The 23,717-nt window shown below is 43.7% G+C and overlaps 1 protein-coding gene across 1 annotated transcript in view; it reads right to left on the bottom strand.

The window, feature by feature from the left end:
• The window catches only part of THSD7B (thrombospondin type 1 domain containing 7B), a 645,752-nt gene extending 624,348 nt beyond the window's left edge, over nucleotides 1-21,404 (bottom strand). The window contains exon 1 of the mRNA XM_084829626.1: nucleotides 21,304-21,404. The gene's annotated coding sequence lies outside the window, so the exon portion shown is untranslated. The remainder of the gene's footprint in view (nucleotides 1-21,303) is intronic.
• Between the last annotated feature and the right edge of the window lie 2,313 nt (nucleotides 21,405-23,717).

Here is a 23,717-nt window from a genome sequence, read left to right as displayed (position 1 = left end):
CAGTTCTAAGAATACTTACCAGGAAGTATGTCCTACTGAATGTCCTACCAGGAAGCACACTTACTCTAAAGCATCAGAGCCAAACTTCATGTGACACTAAACACATAGCAGGTAGCTGAGACTTTTCTTTTTTACTCTACTGTAAGCATGTGTGGGCCTGATTCAGATTGGGACCTCCACATTCCAGAAGGGGAGAGTTAAACCTTACCCACACCACCATTTTTCCTCTGAAATCCCCCTACACACACACCTGCTGTAGGGAGGTGTAAAAAATGAAAAGAAATCTCCACTGGTGATTAACATAACAGGTAGTTTGGCTTTCAATCTTCTCAAGGGCTGCCAGAACCTACTTACAAAGACACTGAGCTGCCATTAATCCTGAGTCCAACCACTATTAACTATACATAAGGGCTGGGTGCATCTGATCTCAGAAGCTAAGCAGGGTCAGCCCTGGTTAGTACTTGGATGGGAGACTGCCCCCATCCAATCAGGCTTCCTGCACTGAGCAAGGGGTTGGACTCGAAGGTCTTGTAGGCCCCTTCCAACCCTATGATTCTATGTCTATATGTCTACCTTCATTGTGCAAAAGTATAAACTGGCCCTCATACTCTTCAACCTCTCCAAAATATTACTGTCCCAAAGCTGCATTCCTGTGCATTTTTCCTACTTTTAAGTTCATCTCTTGATTTCTAAAAGTATCCCGTGCCTTTCTTTGTTTCTTTTTTCCTTCTTCAAGATGAAAGAAATGCTTCCAAATTGGTATCTAATGAAGGTTCTTCAATATATTCCCACTGGAAAAAGATGTACATAGACTATTCATTTCTCATGAATCTGTTCTATAACATCTGGACCTTGTTAGAAGAGCTTATGCAGTTGCCCAGTTACCAGACTTCCCTTTGAATTTTGAAAATGGCACTCAAACAGAGGGGTGCAAGATCTCCATGTACTTAATGCAGGCCTATTTATACCAATTAAAAGTTGATCTAAAGGCTGGCTTTCAGTTAAGTAACTAAGAACTAAATCTTTCTCCTCCAATTGCTAGCACTGTTAACTGTGAAACATGACAGGTGGAGGACCAGAAAGACTTTTGGTGCCTCAGAATTATTTAATCCAGGTGAGGTGTTAAGGAACAAGCACCTAATTTTTCCATTCAAATATTCTTTGGCAAAACAATTATTCACAGCAACATGACAGCTTAACTCATTTCCTGATGTATGGGTCTTATCATGGAAAGCTTAGGTCTGGAGAATGGTTTAACTTCCATAGGCTTACAGCCAAATTAAGCTACCTCTAGCTAGCATAGGCTTCTATTTGCTAATGAAGGTTGAATGCTTCAGTACATGCCACCTGTCTGTCCTGAAACAATAAGCAAAAAGCTAAAGGAAGCTTTTTGAAATTAAGTAACAGATAATGCATCCCTTGACAATTGATATGCATGACCACATAGTTAGATGCATTCTTCTACAACACTGACACAGCAACTCCAACAACCTCCTCAAGCCATATTGCTGAAAGTAATGAACAATAAATTACGACCACTACCAACAGGGTCTGTAGCCAGGGGGAGGGTCCTACGAGCCGGCTGCCCCTCAATTTTCTCTGCCCCCCCTAATTTTTTTTTACAAACAAATAATTAAAATCATTTACAATTTTGTCTTTAAAAGGCCTGCAGACCAGATGAACTGCCCCTCTACTTTTTTGGCAGCCCCTCCCCCCGAACTTTTAGGCTGGCTATGAGCCTGCTACCAACTTAGTGACGCTGAACAATCAAATCATTTATGTAGGCAGAAATATATGCAGCACTCTTACAACAGCAAAGTATCTTGCTATTGTAGTTGAAAGTGAGGAGGATTATAATTATTGTAAACACAAAGAGAACTTGAATGAGGTCAGCTTCAATCACTACTAAAATAAAGGGTCAGTTTTTCTTTCTTATCAAGGAAAATGGATAGTGTGAACCTCCTTACTGTCAGGGTTAGAGGAGCAAAGTAACTGGCATGGATCAAGGAAAGATACATCATATTTTCAAGCATTCTGTCAACATCTGCGGTCACAACAAAATGAAAGTTATCTAATAAAATTAAGAGGGACACATTACGTGTATGCACTTCTCCAAATATGGCATTTAAGTTAGACCAGATGAAAGCCAGAAATGATTGTATCCCTAGAGGTCTACATGTAGGGATCACAACCTGTCCACTGTCAGGAGCAGACCTGTCCTACCCAAGCTTTCTCGGCAGCCATTTTTTTATGCTGAGTGCTTGACTTCAGTATGCTGACAGCTAGTGATATAATTTTTGTGAACCGCCCAGAGAGCTTCGGCTATTGGGCAGTATAGAAATAAATAAATAAATAAATAAATAGTGCCCTGTTAGCCACTTCATATTATTAGGAATATCTACATTTAAAAAAACTCTGTTCAGGGGCTTCTGATTAAGTGTATAAGTAACACACAAGGAGGGAAAGCAAAGGCAAGCCTGTTAACTTCTCCCTACCTTCTCTGTGACCGTCCTCACATGGAGGGAAAACCGGCAAACTTCTGCCTTGAAGAGCCTTTTGTATCCATGTAGGCTCCCCACGAGACATAGAACCTGGGAAAATCCAGGTTCTACATTGCACAGGGAGCCTACGCATATACGAAAAGCTTCCCACTGCAGAAGTTCACCCCCAACACAAGAAGGGAGCCAAATATGGCAACAGAGGAGGGAGGAGTTAGTGTCATCCTTGCTCTCCTTCCTCACATGTTAAGTTATACATTTAATCAGAATGCCTGAATAGGGCTAAAGAAGCTTCTGTTTCCACACCATTAAGTTCTCATTTAAGGAGCATATTACCTTTGGTAGTAGCAGCACAGAATGGAATTGATTATTACCCATAGTTGAAAAAATAACATTGCAACTGCCTAGAGAGCAGGACCTAGCAGATCATACAGCTTTTCAGCAGCTTCAATTAGTGACATTTATCTAGAGTAGAAGCTACTCTGAAATCATCAAATACTTAACATCCTTCCTGGGTTTAAAGTAGGGACAATCACCTGTGTTTCTGCCCTGGAATAGACCTTAATGCTTTATTGGTCATATTATTTCAGGATGGAAATATTTTCTCCTCATTGAAATTATGTAACAAAGAAAATAGAAGGAATGATGAGAAACATAATGTTGCTGTTATTACACTTCTAAAGCTGCAGTCCTGTGCACATTTAATTGGAAATAACGACTTGGTTAACGCAGTGGAAATTACAGCTGAGCAAACATAAGACAAGACTATTTGTAGCTTAAGAGATCTGGGGTACAATCCTGGGTGTATTTAGACCAAAAAAAAGTCCTAGAACTCCCAGAAGTCCTCAGCAGCCATACTGGCTGGAGAACTCTGGCAACTGTTGGTCTTCTTTCTCTCTAAACATGCATACGAGTGCATCCTGATAGTATAATCCTATCCATGTCTACTCAGGAGTAAGCCCTACTGAGTGCAAGCAGAATTTATTCCCAGGTAAGTGTGTATTTTTAAGCCTTATTTTTAAGGAAACATTTGCCATATTCCAATGCACCTGGTTTGGATTTGCTGCTGCTGCTGCTTCTTCCAAAAGAAGATCTAATGTTTAGAACACAGCATTAAACACCTACAGATTAACTACATCTCCAGTGACTGCACTTTAACTACAAGTAATCTGTTAAGCAGCACATTTCCAACTGGGGAGTCTAATTAGGGTGCAAACATCTATACAATCCCCTTGCCAGACTGACGAAGGAGAGCTCTTGCAAGGTGATCCGGACGGCAGTGCTGATGCTATTAATCATTTATCTCTTAGAGAGAATACAAAAAGCCCTTCCATTAAAGTATTCCTCTATAAAATGTCTCAATATTTTTTTTTAATTCTCCCAATAACAAGAAGTAATTAAAGATCTGACTGTGTGTCTGTGTATTTAATCCATTTGACCAACCATGATTCCTATGTTTAGACAAAACAATGTCGTGCCTTCCACAGTGGGTGTCTGATTACAATTGCCCAGAAAGGCATTCACAGAGCAAGGAAGTACAGCACTAAATTGATTTCAGGGATCAGCCAAGTGAACAACTGGCAGTCTGATTCCGTACTGCTTTCTGCCAGGTATTGCCACCGTGCTAAGGATAAAAACACCTCATTTCAATGCTCGAAACTGGGGGCTTTATTAGCCCAAACTCAAGTTACATTCTTAATCATGTTTGCAAGAGTGTCACTGATACTCTTTATAACGTTTGTATCAGGGATGGGGAAACCTTTTCCTATGACGGGCCACTAACTCACAGGAAAAGGCAATTGGGGGTTGCAACTGATGGTGGGTGAAGCAATAGCCAAAAGCGGGTGGAGTCTGCAGCATTACATGGCACTCTCTCCTTGGTCCACCCCATCTCATCTCCCCCCCACTGTGAAACCCCACATGAAATTAGGCTGAGTGCCGTATGTGTTCATTGGGATACATATTCCTACCCCAGATGTACATGGAGGGCATAAAGCGAGAAAGAAATAATGGGGTGCCAGTAAAATATGTCTACGAAGAACTTGAAGTAGCTTAAATAAAATTGCAACCATTGTCTGTTGTTCAGTCGTTAAGTCATGTCCGACTCTTCGTGACCCCATGGACCGTAGCACGCCAGGCCTTCCTGTCCTGCGCTCTCTCCCGGAGCGTGCTCAAGTTCATATTCATTGCATCCGTGATGCTATCTAGCCATCTCATCCTCTGCCGTCCCCTTCTCCTTTGGCCTTCAGTCTTTCCCAGCATCAGGGTCTTTTCAGTTTTCTATTTTGTCTTGAGCAACACTGTAATTTGGCTTCTTTATGGCTTAATTCAGGAGTAGACAATTCAGGGGTGCCCTCCAGATGTTTTGGACAATAATTCCCAGAAGCCCCTGCCAGCATGGCCAGTGGTCAGGGTTTATGGGAACTGCAGTCAAACACCTGGAGGCCACTAGGTTGTCCACACCTGGGTTAATTAGTCAGACAATGCTATGTTCGGAGATGTCCTAGATTAGCACAAAATATAAGGGGTTGGACTTGATGGTCTTATAGGCCCTTCCTACCCTATTGATATGCTTGCAACCAGAAGTCCCAGATTTCAACTCTTTGGTACACACCAAAATGCTTTCTGGTCCACCCAATACCCCAAGGCCCTTCACTGGGACTACTACCACACCTGCTGTGGTTTGAAGTAGCTGCAAGGGCAAACCTCTGCTGTAGTGTTTGCTGGGCTTTCTCCAAATGAGCTGTGCATTCTGGGTACTGAGACATTTTTCAAAGTCTGGGGCCTTGCTCTTCTCGCAGTCCAACAAACAGAGTCAAGATTATATACAAGGTAATGCAAGCACAAATACACTTCAGTATTTAGCCCTGAAGAAAACACTTGAAGTATTAGTACTATAATGCATCTAAATGAAGCCCAGCACCAGAGCAGAGGTATGGCGCAGGACAAGCAGCAAACTTTTTAATGATTAGTTTAAAAATGTGAAGAGAAAATGCTGTCTAATGGCAGAGCTACATCTTTGCCTGTTGTTTGGATGGGGAGAATTTGCAGGTGTTTCTCCTTCCCCTCTCCACCAATTTGCTCCTGAAATAATTTCTTGGGGACTGTTTCTTCCAGACACTCATTTTCAGCCTAGGAGACTGACAGAGAAATAAACCTAGGAGGTTTCAGGGTTAAACTGAAGGGAAATAGAAGGTTGAGCAACTCCACATGCCCATTCTTCCCTCTTACTAGTCCCCTGGACTGCAAGGAGGTCAAATCAGTCAATCCTAAAGGAAATCAACCCTAAGTGCTCATGGGAAGGACAGATACTGAAGCTGAAGCTCCAATATTTTGGCCACCTCATGCGAAGAGAAAAGTCACTGGAAAAGACCCTGATGCTGGGAAAGATTGAAGGCAAAAGGAGAAGGGGACGGCAGAGGATGAGATGGCTAGATAGCATCACTGATGCAATGAATATGGACTTGAGCACACTCCGGGAGAGAGCGCAGGACAGGAAGGCCTAGCATGCTATGGTCCATGGGGTCACAAAGAGTTGGACACAACTGAACAACAACAAGCATTATGGAGCAAACATGTGTTCAGGAAACTCATGCTTTACATGTAATGTACAGTTCTGAGCAAATATGAACTTGTAGAAAATCTCTCTCCCTCTCAGAAAGTATACACACTTATTATTACTTGAACTTGAGAGGGAATGAATGACAATGTACAAATAATTAGGGTAGGGAAACAGTTGCATTAAAGTTTCATTGGTGAAGGATACCTTACCTTTGTATTTCCAAGAGGGGAATTTCCAGGCTTCTAAATCAGGTGGGGAACCTACACAGATAGGAAAGTCTCCCATTGGGGCTGTTCACACAGCATGCTAACCACACTCAGTGGTTGAGTGTGGGTTTTTGTTGAACTGTGGGTTGTTTGTTGAATCATGGGTTAGCGTGTTTTCTGAACCCAGGACATTTTCTGCATGGTGGCTTGTTAACTATGTGGTGTGGCTTGTTAACCACCCTGAACAACCCAACCACAAACCATGGGTTCTCAAGGTGGCTTGTTCGAGAAAAATAAGCTACACTGCATGGTTAACAAGCCACCCTGTGGAAAATGTCCTGGGTTCAGACAACACACTAACCCACGGTTCTAAAAACAACCCACAGTTCAACAACAACCCACATTCAATCAATGAGTGTGGATTAGCATATTGTGTGAACCCAGTCTAAGCGTGAGTTACCCATGAACAGATGGAGGACTATGGTAGAGGTGGGAAACTAGTGTGCTCGCTCTTGCTCTCCCCCACTGTGTGTTCATTAAACACTGAAACAGAACAGCTGAATAGGGCTAAGGTGTGTGTTTTTCTGAAGATACATTGCTGCAGTTCTTTAGACTGGACCTTAGCAAAGGCAAAGAAGACAAAACAGCACAAAGGGGAGGAAATGTGGACAAAGCAAGTCAAAATGTGGAATATCAATAGTAAAGCAATGAGACGTACATTGTGCATCAGGGTCCTGTTTTGTTTATCTCCATTTTAATCTCTGGATAACAAAGAGGGAGTGAGGAGTCATCCTAACCCACCAGAACTACTTTCTTCTTCTTTTTGCAATCTCATTAGATGGGGGGAAAGCAGCAGAGGGAGTGACTGGAATTACACGAAGAGTCTAGGTGTCAGTGCCCTTTGTCACACGTTTATATTTTAGCATACATACATGGTACAAAAATAACTATAAATAGCCTAAGACTAATGCCGTAATAAAATAACTAAAAAGGACAAATGCACTATTCAACAACTCAACAGGTAAACTTGGGTAACCTTAAACAAGAAAATAGAAATTATTCCAACAAATGAGGCGATTGTAAGCATTTATCCTAATGTGTACTCTTTTATTATATATCATTTACATTAACAAACAGAAACAAGGAAACTGACATAAATGGTTTTGTGGGTATTAACTACCCCAAAACACAGTCACATGTATGTCATAGTTATAAGATGTCCCAAAACCAAACCAAGGGAGTAGTGTCAGAAGACATCTGCTTCTCTCTGCTGGTTTTGTTGAAAAACACCATGGGACATTTTTATTTCAATGTGTTAACATTGGTTGGGACAAAAAAGCACCCCAATAGATCGATTATTGTAACAGATAAAATATATTATAATAATCTATTATACAATAGATTATATAATATAAAATAATATAACCTCTATTATAAAATAATTATAATAGATAAAATCAATAGATTTTAAGGGGGGGCTGCCCTAGCCTTTCCCTGGTTTTCAGAAGGAAAACTCTGGATGGGCACTCAAATGTGCTCCCCTGGAACAGTTTTTACTGAAAAACCTTTACCGCAACATGTAACTATTTTACCCCCAACACGTTATATTGGCTGGGACAAAAATACCCCACAAGGAGTCAGATGGTTCTTTGCGGACATTTTTTGCCCCGGGTATTTGTGTACGGCAGGGTTGGGCAACCTGCAGCCCTCTGCCTAAGCTCACTGGGTGACTTTGGGCCAGTCACTGACTCTCAGCCTAATCTACTTCACAGGGTTGTTGTAAGGATAAAATAGAGAGGAGGAGGAGCATGTGAGCTGTCTTGGGTTTCTTGCAAGAGGAAAGAAGTCAGGATATAAATGTAATAATAAACAAATAATAAAACTCATATGAGCTGGATTCAAGATAATCTGTGTCAGAATACAATTTATCCTCCAACATTTCTGTGCCAGGTTCTGTTTTGGGTGGAACTCGTTGGAACCCTATTAACAAATATGTCAGGGGATGCTATGAGATAGGCCATTTTAGATGCTGCAATAGGGACATACTGGGAGGAGTAGAAGAAGGAGTTCTGTTTTGATAGAGACAGAAACATAACAATAATAAATAATAATAATAAAATAATTTAAGGTGGCCCTCGGCCTAATATGATCAATCCAGACTTCTGGGAAGAGCGATCTGCTCCTTTCCTGGTAGCACAATGCAAGGGAAAGAAGGAGTGAGAGAAAAGAGAGTGGCAGAAAGAGAGAGAAAAGGGGTTACCCAACCACTTGGCCCTGCCCACCACCAACAGATTACCAATGGAATGCAGCCCTTGGAAGAAAAATTTTTGCCCACCCCTGGTATACAAAAGGGAAACTAAATATTAAATGTGTGTAATTTGAGGGCATTGTTTACTATCATGCAGGTGACAATTTCCTAGAGGGCCTACATTATAGGTCTACTTTTGTGTAAATTCTGCAATGAAAAGTGCACACAAGGCATAGTTTACCCCACACTATTCAGTGAAAGTTAAAAAAAGAGACAGGGATTATTATATTGCAGACATTAAAAAAGAAATATGACATATTGCTACATCATATGCAACATTTCTTTTAATTTCAGTGTGTCCTTCTTGTCCTTCATATATATTCCCAATATACAAGCATCCTGCACCTGGAATTGTGAGCTCTTTTTAAAAGAATAGCTCAGAATACGTGCCATTTACAACACTCATTTATGTACAAAAAGAAAGGGGGAGTGCTGCTTTACTTTACAGAATTTAAAAGTGACCCTAGGTTGAATTATTTAAAGTTGTAAACTAGCTTGAGTGGCCTTTTGAGGTCTGAAAGATGCTATATAAATGATTTAATAAATGGAAAAGCTTGTGCAAAATCTCAGAAACAGCCTCTTCCTCTGTCTTCTCATTCCCCAAAAAAGAAATTAGATGTCATATATTAGTGAGGTGACTGTGGTTAATTTGTATGCATAGGTAAGCCATTTCACACATTACATACTTTGAGATAAAATGCAAAAAAGTAAAATGGGAACCTGACAAAAGGGTTTACAATGATTGCATTGTAGAGGAACGCTCATCAGGAAGCCTTTCTTGGCTACAATTCCTAGTTCATCTCTGTCTAAAGTGTGAAACAGTCCTATTATGGTTCTGCTCTTATGGGCGGTTACCCTCACATCAGGGATTTTTCTTTTATGATTTGCAGTCACATCGCTAAATCATTTCCTATTTTGAAATTATTCCCTTACAGGCTATATTTGTGACATTAAGCTATTAGTCTCAGGGGGACTATTCTGCCCTTACACTGCAAGTTGAGCATAAAACAGGAAACGAACATGTCCTTATAAAAAATGAACACCAATCACGTCCATTCCAATTCTCAGATAAATCTGTTCCCGTTAGGCACAGAAGTGTTTGTTTGTTCCCCGAAATGCGCACACTCTGCAACTCACCGGATGGGGTAGCCCCTCTCTAAAGTTCCCACTTGTGTGTCTTAAGATACAGAGCTTTCCCAAAGCAACATAAAGCTTTATAAAGGAACTGCCAGAGAGTACTTCCAACCTCTTGAATGCACAGAATTTCTCTTACAGTGCTTTCTTTCCAAAAGAAATTATTGCTGGCATTATTCTGTTATTTTAGTGAAGAAGGAGAAGAAGAAGGAGGAGGAGGAGGAGGAGGAGGAGGAGGAGGAGGAGGAGGAGGAGGAGGAGGAGGAGGAAAGGAAGGAAGGAAGGAAGGAAGGAAGGAAGGTCGGTCTATAGCTAGGACAAAAGTACCAACTATATTTGATGAAGCAGCACCAGCTTCTGGCAACAGTCGAACAGGGAGTTGGGATTATTAAACCCATTGACATCAAGAAGCGTAAACTACATCTGTCTCTGAGTTGTATTATGGCTGAACCCTTTACAAGTCTCATTTCTGCTGTCCTCATGTTCACCTCTCATAATTGTTCCAGTCCTGCCATTTCTTGCAGGTGTGAAAACTCAGATCAGTACATGGGATACCCACATCCACCAAAGGCCAACCCATTCAGGTTAAGGTAATGGCTTCCCCACATACCCAGAGCTTGGGTATGTGGAGAAGTGGGTGGGGAAGGAGCTCCGTGTTCAAATCTAAGCACACATGAAGCTCTAGAGAGGAAGAAGCAAGCTAGAATAAATATATTCACATACAGAATCTTTCCCCTACTCCATGCTGGCAACCTGATACCACAAGCCTTCCTAAAGTTTTCTTATTTATTATATCATCTGCTACTACTATTTTGTCTTTTGGATCTGGATTAAACTGTCTGGAGGAGGAGGAGGATTTGTTCTGGATTATAGAATAGTAGGATCACAGAATAGTAGGGTTGGAAGGGGCCTACAAGGCCATCGAGTCCAACCCCCAAGCTGTCTTTCTCTTTGTAATGTTCAACTATAGAGGAATCAGGTGCATCCAATGACTTTTCTATTTGCCAAAAGCTACTTCCCCCAATATTTTTCCCTGAGGAAGAGTTAAAAAATCACTCTGAGGAAAATTGCTATGCATGAAGGATTTCTCATGTTTAGCTGTAAGTCATACATAGATATGCTGTGCTAGGTCCAATGCAGAAAAGCAGCCTTCAGATGGGTCAGGCTACAGTTACCATAATCTCCAGACAGCATGGCCATGCTGATTGGGGATGATATGAACTGTAGCCCAACACAACTGGAAGACACCAGGTTGGGGAAAGCTGTAGTAAAGGGTCTAATGTAATTTTTAAAAGCTCAGAGTGGCCTCAGTTCTTCAGCCTAGTGTACAAAAGACCTGATGTGGCAAAAGCCAAACCACATACCATATACCGCTTTCAAGTCTATATTCCTTCCTCTCTCCTTCTCTAGTTCAAGTCATGATCTGATTGGCATATGCTCACCTCTCTCTCCCTGCTGCAACCTCACTAAAGCCATGTCTGTTTCATGCCTTTTCTTCCACCTTCCTCATTCAGTGCTTTCAATTCAGTAATCTCCCTGAACGTATCTACTGTCTCAATCAGTTTCTTGATATCAGCTCACCTGTTTGCCTCTTCCTTCCCCCCAGCCCCCATTCTGTTATCATGCAGCAGAGCTCTTTCTTATCACACATCCCATCTTTGTTCTGGATGGCCAAAACCTTTTAGTTTGTCGCTCATGCATCTTGGTCTTTGTCCGCATGGTTCTAAGCCTCCCTTCACATCAGCAATGTTGTACTCTCTTAAATACAGTGCCTATTTTCTTTGCCTGCAGGAAGCATTTTGCTTATTGCTACCTGCAGACAGCTTCAACTTCTCACTATTAATTGTCCTGTTTGGACATCCTGCTTGAATATGTCATTCTCTTGGCTAAAATATTAAGGTCCTGTTCAGCAGTCAAGATCTAAACAGTTTCTGAAGATAGTGTCATTCTCTGACTCAAAACCCTTTCTCTACCAAGTTGTTAAGTATCCATGCTCAAGGATTTTGTAAACTAGGCACTGGGACATTCTGAGACACAATATGGTCTGTCTCAGAACAGAAAATCCATACTGCACTCCCTGTATTTAAAAAGTAATACAAGCCCCTTTCACATGAAAGGGTACTCAACATGCAGCGATGTGGAGTGGAAAATTTTCCAAAATGGAAATTTTCCTAGTGCTTTATTTTTTCATGGAAAATGTTCCATTTCATAAGTTCATTAGTAAAAATGAAATATATGTCAACTGCAAATACAATATTAGACAAGCTTGGCAGTTTCAAAGTTGTAATTAATGTTTTGCAGGTGATTATGCCTAGCAAGTATGTGAGAGAATACATGTATGTCATTGAAATACATATATGCTTCAGTGGGGCTGTTCGCACATACAGGTAGCAAATGATGGGTTTGCTGCAGTGCATACCGGGCGCATTCCACAGCCTTTTTGAATATTCAACCCCCAATCAGGCTGATTGGGGGGTTGCTACATGACATCCGAACCTGGACACTATAGGTTCTATTAATCTTTTTACTGTGATGTTATCAAAACAAATCAAATCATGAAAAAAGAAAAAAAAAAGGAAAGACTGACAAGAAATTACATGCATAGAAATATCAATATTCCATTAAATACAACATTCTAAAAAACAAACAAATAGATTATGCATAAGCTTCAAGAAAAGCAGACCAAATATCCATATATTTATCCATTCTTGAGTGGCGCCTATACACCACCTGTTCAAATGTTGATAGTGTTGTTCAGTCCTCAGTTCACTGCGTTATAGGAGATGAACATTTATCCTTCCAGTGTTGTAATATCAGTCTTTGCACGGACCATATCTTAAATTCCAAGAAACCAGTAAATAGTTTAGGAGGACATGTACATCATTCCATATTAAAGAGTGTTCCAATACAAAGTTTATCTGCATCATGACCTCCTCCTAAAGGAGACAACTATTGGGCACTGCCAAAACATATAGATAAGAGAAGCATTAGGTGTAGTACAACTCCAGCAATTATGCGAATCAGACAAAACCCTTCTTAAAAAGACCAATAAACAAGATTCTAATGCACCACTGGCCTGGCCCCCCAGAGGTATACTGCTCAACCTTTTAGAAGGGGGGGAAATTGCGCAAAAGCCGGGAAACCATCAAACAACTGACACTTGGAAGAAAGGGGTGGGGTGAGGTGGACAACTGGGAAACCCCAGAGGACCAGACTGGAACCATGGGGGCCTGAGGTTCAACACCCTTGATTTAGTGATAGGGGGCAGGCTGAAGCAGTGAGCACCCCTTTCTCTCCCATCGCATGCTCAGCCCCAGCCCCACCTGTCTTCATTAACCATGGCTTGGCATTATATATGACCATCGACAGCATGGCTACGGTTGCTCCACCATGACTGCATGTAGCAGAGCAAGACAACAGTAGGTGGGAGAATATTAATAGTGCAATGCATATATAAATACAAAACAACGTAAGATTATTTTGATACTACTAAACTAACCAATTTAAAAGTAATTTTGCTAATAAAGCCAGATGGCAACAACCTTTGAGGGCACTTAGATGAAAATAATTACCCAGAAGATTTCATGGCCTCATTCTTAGAATAATCTCCCCAGTCGACTAATTACGTTATTGGTCTGGTGGATACGAACTGGGAAACGGGTCTCCTATCACTTCACAGACCATCTGCCCATTACAATGTATTTCCCACATTTGCCCTTTACACTGCACCTCCTATTCTGTAATAGCCACCACAGTTTTCCAACTATAGTTATAGCATTTTATTATACTCTTCTTTGTATCTTTCAATAGTCTTGTTAAGGCTACACAGATAACAGATAAGGCTACACAGATAAGGCTACACAGGGAACGCCGGGTAGAATCCAACTGAAGTCCTACTTAGAGAAGACCCATTGAAATGAATATGACTTAAGTTAGCCATGGCTAACTTAAGTACCATTCATTTCAATGGGTCTACTCTAACTAGAGCTTTAGTTAGATTCTACCGACTGGTACCATGCACTTTTTTCCACAATAAGCAGCATGAGCAACGAGATCTCAGCAATGGTAGACATAGGAAGCTGCCTTCTACCGAGTCTGACAGCTGGTCCATCTAGTCCAGAATTGTTGACAATGACTGGCAGCAGCACTCCAGAGTTTGGAGAAGGATTCTTTCCCCTCCCTGGAAATGCCAGGGTTTGGTAAAGCATGTGCTCTACCACCGAGCTATGACGCCTACCCTGGTACACATGAACATTTATAATTCACACTATTTCCCACATGTGATTGAAGTATGCAAGAATCCCCTAATATAAGGCATATATACACTTGCCTACCACCTCATCACAGGCCGAGAAGAGAGTACAGCCTGCATCTGCCATGCAGAGATGGAGAAAAGATCCTATCTATGTTTAAAATAATGCAGGGCAGGGTAACATGCAGTGTTTTTCTTTGGGGGGGAGGGAAGCAAGTTGAAGACAAGTTAGGACTGAACTGACTCCCCATGGCAAAGATGATGTAACACTAATAACTCTCTTATGAGGAAACTAGCAGGAGAGTCAGGAGAAGACACCATCATAAAGCTTGCTGCTACTGAAACATCTGGAACTGACATTCCTCCACAAACACACACACACACACACACACACATAGAGAGAGAACAAGATATACTATATTATCATTTATTTTATGTACACACACTTTAAAATTCTGTCAGGACTTTGAAATCTGTAAGGAATATTGACTGTTCTGTTCTCACCACACCCTTATCCTTTGGGATAGGATAGGATAGGATAGGCACCAAAATAAGGCAAAATGCAGCCCAGGTGCTCCCTAAACCACTAAACAGCTATGAAAGATAAGCCTAGGACTCCCATCACATGTCCCCACAAAGTAACAAATAAACCATGACATCGATGAGAAATATTTCATAGTAGAATATAGCACTTCTTTCTGTGCATAACAGTTGCCAACATAGAGTATATCTTTCAAGAAGATCTAAGAAGCCTACTGGAAAAAGAAATGTAGTTCCAAAGCCAGAATTAAAAAAACAGACATATAACATCTTGGAAGAAATAGCTACAAGACACAGAGCTTGTTTGAATGTCCTTGCTGATCCAGAAGTAATGAAGTAGGAGGGAACATGACCCCAGGGCACAAGTCAACAGCCTACCATAATGCATACATATGGAGTGCAACAGCTAGCATCTGTCCAGTCCTCTATGTACAACATCAGTGAAAGAGGAACACTAAAATGGTGTGCCAAAAATACAAACTGAGGTTATAATCCTATGCACAGCTAAGCCTCCTAAATCCTATCGACTTCAATGGGGATTTAATCATTCTATGAGCAGCGCTGGTCTGCAAACTTAATGTACTTTGGGCTTCTATTGAAATCAGCACAGATCCACTTGGGCAGACATGTTTGTTAAAGTTTGCAGCATTAATAGCAGCCGTAAACTGAAAGTTAAGAGTATGAAAGCGCTACTTTGTTAAATACCCAAAATCTGAAACAAACTGACATACATGCTTATCTAATGGCTTCCAAATTGACCAGTTTGTAATACTTGCACATTCATCAGCAGAGAACTATGCATGCATCCATGGAGCAATTAAATATGGCACAGTGTTAATGATCATACAGACCTTCCTTTTTCTGATCATTCTATGGTACTTTATTGATTGTGAGCTGCTCTGAGAGTTTTTACTCAAGGGCAGAGTATACATTATCTAAATAAAGTAGAAACCAGGCTGGGAATCATGTAACAACCTGTCCTAAGGGCTTGCCTCTTGATGTAACAAGCGGCAAACCAATCCTGAAACTGGTCCATTAAGGCAGCAGTCCTACACACACCTACCTGAGAGTAAGTCTCACTTAATTCAGAAGGACTTACTTCTGACAAACTTACATAGGATTGTGTTCTAAATATCCCACTATCACCAGACTTCTGCATTATACTCTCCATGCCACCTTACTCTTTTGCGCAAAGATATTTCATATTTCCCATGGCAAGTTTACCCGCCCTTTTTTTGGTTTGGTTATCAGTTGGGAGGGAACGAAGGAAACAGAAGGAAAAGAAATGTTGGCATCTTCATCCATTTCTGTATAAAATCTTCTATATTCAAAACATATGCTGCTGAGAAGCAGACTAACAGTGCAATCTGATACATGTCTACTCAGAAGTAAGACACACCAAAATCAGTAGGGTTTATTCCCAGGAAAATAAATAAAGGATTGCAGCTTAAGAGAATGTGAAATTCAGGACTAGCCAACCACAGCAGAAATGAATTTGAGGAGTAATGTTAAGTTGCATAAAGCACCACCTGATTTTTTTTTCAAGTGAGACTTACAACTATATTTACAGCAAAAACACTTTGTTTAAAATATAGATAACTGGAGGTTTCTGGGGTTTATTCTAATTTAGGCAGCAATCCTATACATACTTACCTGGGAGTAAATGTGCTGAACTCAATGGGACTTAATTGGTGAGAGTGCTGGACTGGGAGCCAGGAGATCCAGGTTCTAGTCCCCACTCGGCCATGGAAGCTCACTGGGTGACTTTGGCTAGTCACAGACTCTCAGCCCAACCTACCTCACAGGGTTGTTGTTGTGAGGATAAAATGGAGAGGAGGAGGAGAAGAAGAAGAATGTAAGCCGCCTTGTGTTCCTTGCAAGAGGAATAAAAGCAGGATACAAATGCAATAAATAAATAAATAATAGGATTGTACTATTAGTGGGTTTTCTTCCTATATAAGAGTTTTCATATAAGTTGACATCTGTGTGGTACAACTAGCTTTTTTCCACTTTGACAGCAGTTTACTTAAAGCATTCCATCCAGCCCAATCCTATACACATTTCCATGGAAGCAAACCTCAATCATTCCAATTGGATGTTGCTTCCAAGTAATTACAGTTGGGTGGGCAGAATTCAAGTAAAATTAACTCATTTTCCCCCCATCACCATGTTTGGACACCTGTAGAAGCCCAGCACAGACTAATTACTATGAATTACCATGCTTCTTACTGAATACTTTGATATTTAAATCCATTAATATTAGAAGAAATAGTAATGTAGCTCATTACTATTTTTTTTCTTCTATCATTGTTTTTTTATCATCGTGTCAAAGGGAGTGATTCTATACAGGTATAGACAGGGGAAAAAGTCCTGAAACTCCCAGAATACCCCAGCCAGTGGCTGGGGCATGCTGGGAGTTTCAGGACTTTTTTTCTGTCTATGTTGTTGTTGTTCAGTCATTCCGTCGTGTCCGACTCTTCATGACCCCATGGACCATAGCATTCCAGGCCTTCCTGTCCTCCGCTCTCTCCCGGAGCATGCTCAAGTCCATATTCATTGCATCAGTGATGCTATCTAGCCATCTCATCCTCTGCCGTCCCCTTCTCCTTTTGCCTTCAATCTTTCCCAGCATCAGGGTCTTTTCCAGAGAGTTTTCTCTTCGCATTAGGTGGCCAAAATATTTGAGCTTCAGCTTCAGTATCTGTCCTTCCAATGAGCAGTCAGGGTTGATTTCCTTTAGGATGGACTGTCTATACATACATAGAATTGTTCCCACACTGAATCACTTCCTCTAGGTTTTAACCCTGTCCTCACAACAGACAATGTTAAAATACTTGTCTCCCATTCTCCCCTTTCTCCATTTAATAGATTCTCTTCCATACTTGGAGAGAGCAATTCTACGGCCCGCTAGACACTATCTAGTGGGCCATAGGATATAGTCTATTCTGGGAACCGACCTTCCCCCTCGTCCATGCTGCCTTGGAGGCAGCACAGAGAAGCCCCGTCCTCAGAGCTCGGAAGATGAGTGTGGAGCAAGCGACTGAAAAGAGATGGGGCTGGGGGGCATTCCTGGGGTGGGGAGACGGAGCAAGGCAGGAGCGGCACAGAGGGAACAATCCCCCCTGCCTCTCCTGCCTTTGCTTTGTCCTCTGAGGTCGGAGGCGGCCGCCTATCTACTTAGGATTGCACCCTACCAATCTTATTTACTCACAAGAAATAAGCTTCAAAATATCAGCTCTTTCAACAAGTTTAATGTGAATTAAGAACTAAAAAAATCCCATTTTTAAACACCAACAATACCTTGACACTAAATATTTTGGAGTGTACGGAAGTCCCATCATTTCATAAAAGTAAATTCTGAAGTCATAAGTACACAAGTAGCTTAACTGTAGGCATGTTTCCCCAGAAGCAAGTCCCACTGCAGTCAAGTAAGTGTGGATAGGATTGCAAGGGGTAAGTCCCTTGGAAATCAGTGGGACATACTACCAAGTAGATATCTGTAGGACTGGACTGTCAATATACTGTGCAACCAAATCCTATGCATGCTAACTCAGAAGTAAGTCCCACTGAGACGACAGTCCTATACTTGCGTACCTGAGGGAAAGTAAGCGGGGGGGGGGGCTCTTTTGATCTGGGGCCCTATGTGAATTCAATGAAACTTACTTTTGAGTAGTCATGTAAAGGATTGCACTGCAAGTTAGATAGGACTTACTCTAAGTAAGTGTGCACAGGCCTGCAGCCTTACAGCACAGTCTTATACATGTCTACTCATAAGTAAGTTCAACTGAATTTAATTGGGCTTACGTTAGTACTTGGATGGGAGACTGCCTGAATCAGGCTTCCTGCATTGCACAGGGGGTTGGACTCGATGGTCTTGTAGGCCCCTTCCAACCCTATGATTCTATAATTCCCAAGTAAAGTGTAAATAACACTGCCTAAGGCTGCAATCCTATTTATACTTACCTGGGAGTAAAGTCTCAATGAGCTTAATGGAGTAACTACTGAGTAGACATGCACAGGATTGTGCAGCTAATCATTTAACCCTACTGAGGCAACTGTGCAATGGAAATTCTTTATGAGCATCCAACTTTGTGAAAGAGTCACCATGTAATAAAGATAAAGATCGAACAGCCTTCCCCAACCTGGTGCCCTTCAGATGTGCTGGACTACAACTTTCATCTTCCCCAGCCACCATGGACAATGCCCTGTGGTTGGGCATGATGGGAGTTGTAGTCCTACACATCTGGAGGGCAGAGGGTTGGGGAAGGCTGTTTTTCAGAAGTTCTGAAGCACAGAAGTGGGGGAAAGAGACTAGGAATCAAAAACCTATGCTACCGATCAATCTTTATAGAAGAAAAATAATTCTTCATGGCTTGACCTTGGTGCATTTATTAAAACATGGCAGAAGGTGAAAATGTGAAGATGACCCAGATGATCCCAAGAGTAATAGCTTTTCAATAGCTGACCAAGCCAAAAGGTTAAGCAAGTAGGACAGACAGTGAAATCCACTTACTCTTTGAAAGACCGAAGCAGTAAAGACAAATCAAAAAGGAACCATTTCAGTTGCAAGAAACAACTTCAGAGGCAAGAGTATTTTTTATAAATATATACAGAAGACTAGCACTACATGAGGAATATGAAAAATATTAAAGAAAAATATGACAGCTCAATAAGAATAAAGCACTTTCAAAAAGCTCTTCAATATACACAATCTTCTCTTCCCGAGGCAAATTTTTTCCTATCTGCAGAGAAAAATGTAATTCACACTGAAGAACGGCATCCTTAATAACATTTCTTGATTTTATTAGAAAGCTAAAAAGTTTTCCCTATCCATGGAACAACCCTAAAGCAGCTATTAGAGACGCATACCATGGAGCACAAAAGGAAAGTCCCTGAAGAATTAGCCGCCTTCTAGTTACCCAACAAACCTGTGATATCCTTGACACTACATCTGAGACATAAATTCATCATCTTGACATTCAGCTACTGCCTGAACCAAGAAAGAGCACACGCGCATGCATACACACCAGTATATGTGTTTACCATACACACTGTAAGGTTAATAGAGCACAGTGAAAATATTGACACACACATAGTGGAGGGGGGATTCTACTTGGATCCCTCCAGATACCATTTTATCATACACAGTGGCGAAAAACACACACACACCTATATTGCGCATTCAGAAATGTCATGAGAGCAGCTATCACTTTCCCAATAAAAGGCTCTGGTTTTTCGTGAAGGGTGCACAACTGAAGAGCAACCTGTGAGGCATTAAAGGAGTATTTTTAACCATATGGATAAGAGGCTATCTATCCCAAAGAAAGGATAAGCAACTGACGCGATCCTCAGACTCTACAGAGGAGAGTTACGAAGGAAAAGGAAAGTCATTTCAGCAGGAAAGAAATGGAGAGAATAAAAATAGAAGTGTGCGTGTGTTCGTTCCCAGATACTGAAGCCTCTTCTAGACAGAGCAGCAGCATTCTTGAAATTAAGATAGTAACTATCGTACAGTTAGGAGATAAAAATCACTGAACAAATCAGTTTAATTTTAAAGGCACATTTACAACCCAGTCCGAAGCATGTTGTACAAGAGTAAACCCCACCGCACTCGTGGTCCCTGTTGCCTAGCAAGTATCTTTAAGATCAAAGCCTTTGGAACCCTCTCCCAAGACCTATATATACTTTCTCTGAAGTAAGTCCCACTGAATTCAGTGGGTTTTACTCCTAGCACGCACATTTTGGATGGCTTTGCTGTAAATCTTATGCTTGCTTACTTGGGAGTAAGTATCACGGAACCATGTAGAGGTTTGCTTCCAAGTAAATGTACCCAGGATGGATCACACTGTTAGGGTGGTATCCCATGTTAGTCCTACATAGAGTAGACCCATTGAAATGAACGGGACTGAAGTTAGTCATGACTAACTTAAGTCTCATTCATTTGAATGGGTTTACTCTACGTAGGACTACCATGGGATACTACCCTTAGTTTCTTGGAACCTGCCTCTGACGTTACACCGACCCCTCTTCGACGCCAGTTCCCTGTGGCTTTGATATGCCAAACTGAAGGCTGCCGAACAGACCACCCGATCTCATTGCGATGGTATCCTCCTAAGCAAGGATAGAAGCTGCGATCACGAAGAACGACCATACTGCGGACGCCCGCAAACTTCTTTCCGGTCTCAGTTGCGGGGGGGGGGGGAGGGGGTCGGGGACTGAGCCTCAATCGCAATGCAGATTTGCAACCATCCCAAACAGGAGTACAAATACATTCACCCGAGGGCTCGTCGGAACGCCCCCGAGAGGTCAGCGGATTGGGTCGATCAGGAGCGGGCAGTTTAGGGCAGCTGTCGATCTTCCCTGAATATCCGAAGAACCCTCTGCTAGGTTGGATTTTCAAAGAAAACGCGACGAAATAGGGGCGGGCGGGGGGTCAGCAGTGCGAATGAGCAACGTGACCCTCCCGCGGGTTGTCTGCATGCAGACGAGCAGCGCGATCCTATCCGCGCCTTCCCAGAAGTAAGTCCGGCTGTGCTGAGCCGGGGCGAGGGTTACTTCCAGGGAAGCGTGAGCCTCGGGTGTGGGCTCAAGCGCCTTCCGTCCCTCCCACCCGACCCTACGGGAAACGTGGCCCCGAAAACTGCACGCGGGCAGGCTCGGAGAAACGCCCCGGAGCGCCTGCGGGCCGCCCCAGGAGTCAGCGCCCGCCTGCTCCCAAGTTGGCCTCGTGCGCTCCCCGCGCAGCAGAGGGGGCGGGGGGGGCGAGCCGCCGCCGCCGCCTGCGCAAGAGGCTCCGCACTTACCGGGCTCTCCGCGGTCTGGCCAAGCGAGCGACGGGGGCGCGCTTGCCCGGGCAGAGGAAGATGGTGGTTTGGCAGCAGCCCACCCATAGCCCGGCGTCTGTGCGGCAGCCGCGAGGTGCTCAGCTTCGGCGGGGAGCGCGAGCGAAGGCGCGCCGGCGAACGCCATCTGCTGTACGGCGCTGCGACGCGATTGGCTGCTCGCGGGCTCCCGCCGGCTGCCAGCCAGCCAGCCAGCCAGCCCACCCACCTGCCTCCGCGGGGGAAGGGGAGAAGCGGTGGGGAGGGGCGCTCTGCTGCGGGGGGATGGGGGAGAGGGAGGCGAGGGCGAGGAGGAGGAGGAGGAGGAGGAGGAGGGAGGGCAGGCAGGGTGCCCGGCCGGCTGGGCTGCCCCGGGGCTGTTTTGGCTCAGCCTCAGAAGATGTGTAAAAGAAACGCCCCAGCTCACTCCTGAACAGCGGAGCCATCAGGGAAGGACTTTGGGGCAGAGGCCAGCAGAATGAGCAGACCCCCCTCCGCTGAAGGCAGCAGGGCTGGCTTACCACATCTGAAGTAAGGGAAGTAGTACGACACATCAACCCGCCCCCGGACCATTAGGTCCCAACATCCCCCGACCCTGCCCCCGGACCATTAGGTCCGGAGTCTAATATTAGCCACTGGCACCACTGGGCCTGGAACCTGAGAAGACTCATGGCCAGTTCCGGGGGGGAGGGGCTCTTGGCAACACACTTGGGAGGGGCTTCTCCTTGCCTCCAGCTAGCACAGTCCTCTCTACTGCGCTGCCAAGAGACAAGGGGCAAGCAAACGCACAGGACTGGCTGATCTCTCTCTCCCCACGCCCCCACCAGTGTGCCATGAAGGGTGGATTGTGCCCCATGTGCTGCCACGTCTGCCCTCTATGGACAAGTGGGCAGCTGCTTGTGGAAGGAGCATCCGCCTCATGCCCTCACTCCCTCGGCTGACTATTACTCTGGCTGGCACAGCAGTGGGCGTGCTGCCCAGAGACAAACAGAGAGAGAGAGCAGCCAAGTAAAGTTGTGGTGGCCAGTGGTGCAGCCAGGGCCCCACTGTCCAAGGAGGCCTCAAATGACCACCGCCGCCGCCCCCCCCCACCCCGAGAGAGGCGGGTGATGAGGGCAGCAGAAGCAAGCTCCACTTTATTCCTGTAGTCATGATGGTGCTATGATTTAAGCGAGCTTAAAGCCCAAAGCTGCACATGCTCAGGATGATGAGGATGAGGCTTGGCAAGCATTCTAACATATACGGAATGTAGAAACAGTTGTATCGCATGGAATGGCGATAGAGAAACTTTAGCCATGAGCTTGACAACTGAAGTAATGCACAGAGCTGTCTAAAGGGGGGCATCATAAGGTCATTGAACCTTTAGGGTCTAAAATGAGCTAACTGCACCACCGGTGGTGATGGTTTCCACTCGGCCACATCTTCTGGGTGGCCTTGGGCCCAACCCTCTGCCCTGCACTGCCCAAAGAGAGTGAACGAGAAGGTCGAACCTCCCAAAGGGAAAGGGTAGGTTAGCAATCCAAAGCACCGGCAGCCACTCCTTACAACAGGGCTCTCCACCGCCCAGAGAGCAGGCGAGTGGTCAGAAGTGGACACCTTCTCTACTTGCTGTCCTGTACTCTCTGGGCACAGCATGGCAGACCCAATCCACCCCATTGTATGTCCCAGTCTGCGATGGTAGGTGTAAGCGACTGGAGGCAGCCGCGGCTGATCCTTGCAGCCATCATTCCCTAGCCCATTTTCAAGGAAGTGCCCTGTGTCACCAGCACCCAGCAGGGCGAAGTGGTATTCCTGATAGTATCTATGCAGAGCACAAAATGGAGGACACACAGCAGACCTCCACATTTCCTGCTCGACAGAGGGCAAATCTCCCAGGGTTTGCTGCATCTCAGCAGCGGCTGATCAATGGTCAGTGCCAGAAACCCTGCAGAGACCCTGGGCCGACAGCAGCTCTCCCATGGTGCCACCAACCCCTGATGCCTGCCTGTGTGACGTAGAAGAGGCTTGGGTCTCTGTGCTTGCGTGGAGTGCCTTCACTCATGCTGGGGTGCACCTGCAGGTGAATGAAGTGAGGTGGTCCTAGTCTGGTGCTAAGGTAGAGTTTGGAGGTGACCACACCACACTGCGGGGGGGGGGTCAGACCACTTTTTATGTCTCCTTTTTGCTTTTAAACTTGCTGTAGATTTAAAACAACAACAACAAAAAACACCTGCCCAACTCTTGCCTGCTGTGCTGATTTTCTATTTGGAGAGGGGTTTTAACATAGAACACTGGAAAAGGTGATCCCTCAACTGTAGTGCGAAGTGGTGCAGTCCATTCTGTCCCCTCCTTCTCCTGCAGAGACTGAGCCTCTGCGAAGCCCTGGTCTGGAGTTAAGGGAAGAGCTGCTGAATTGG

This window comes from Heloderma suspectum, chromosome 1 (genome assembly GCF_057233095.1).
Source record: "Heloderma suspectum isolate Gila_16-S chromosome 1, 16-S_ref, whole genome shotgun sequence".
Classification (NCBI taxonomy): domain Eukaryota; kingdom Metazoa; phylum Chordata; class Lepidosauria; order Squamata; family Helodermatidae; genus Heloderma; species Heloderma suspectum.
The sequence above is the reverse complement of the archived record's forward strand: the minus strand, read 5'-3'. Positions and strand labels throughout refer to the sequence as shown.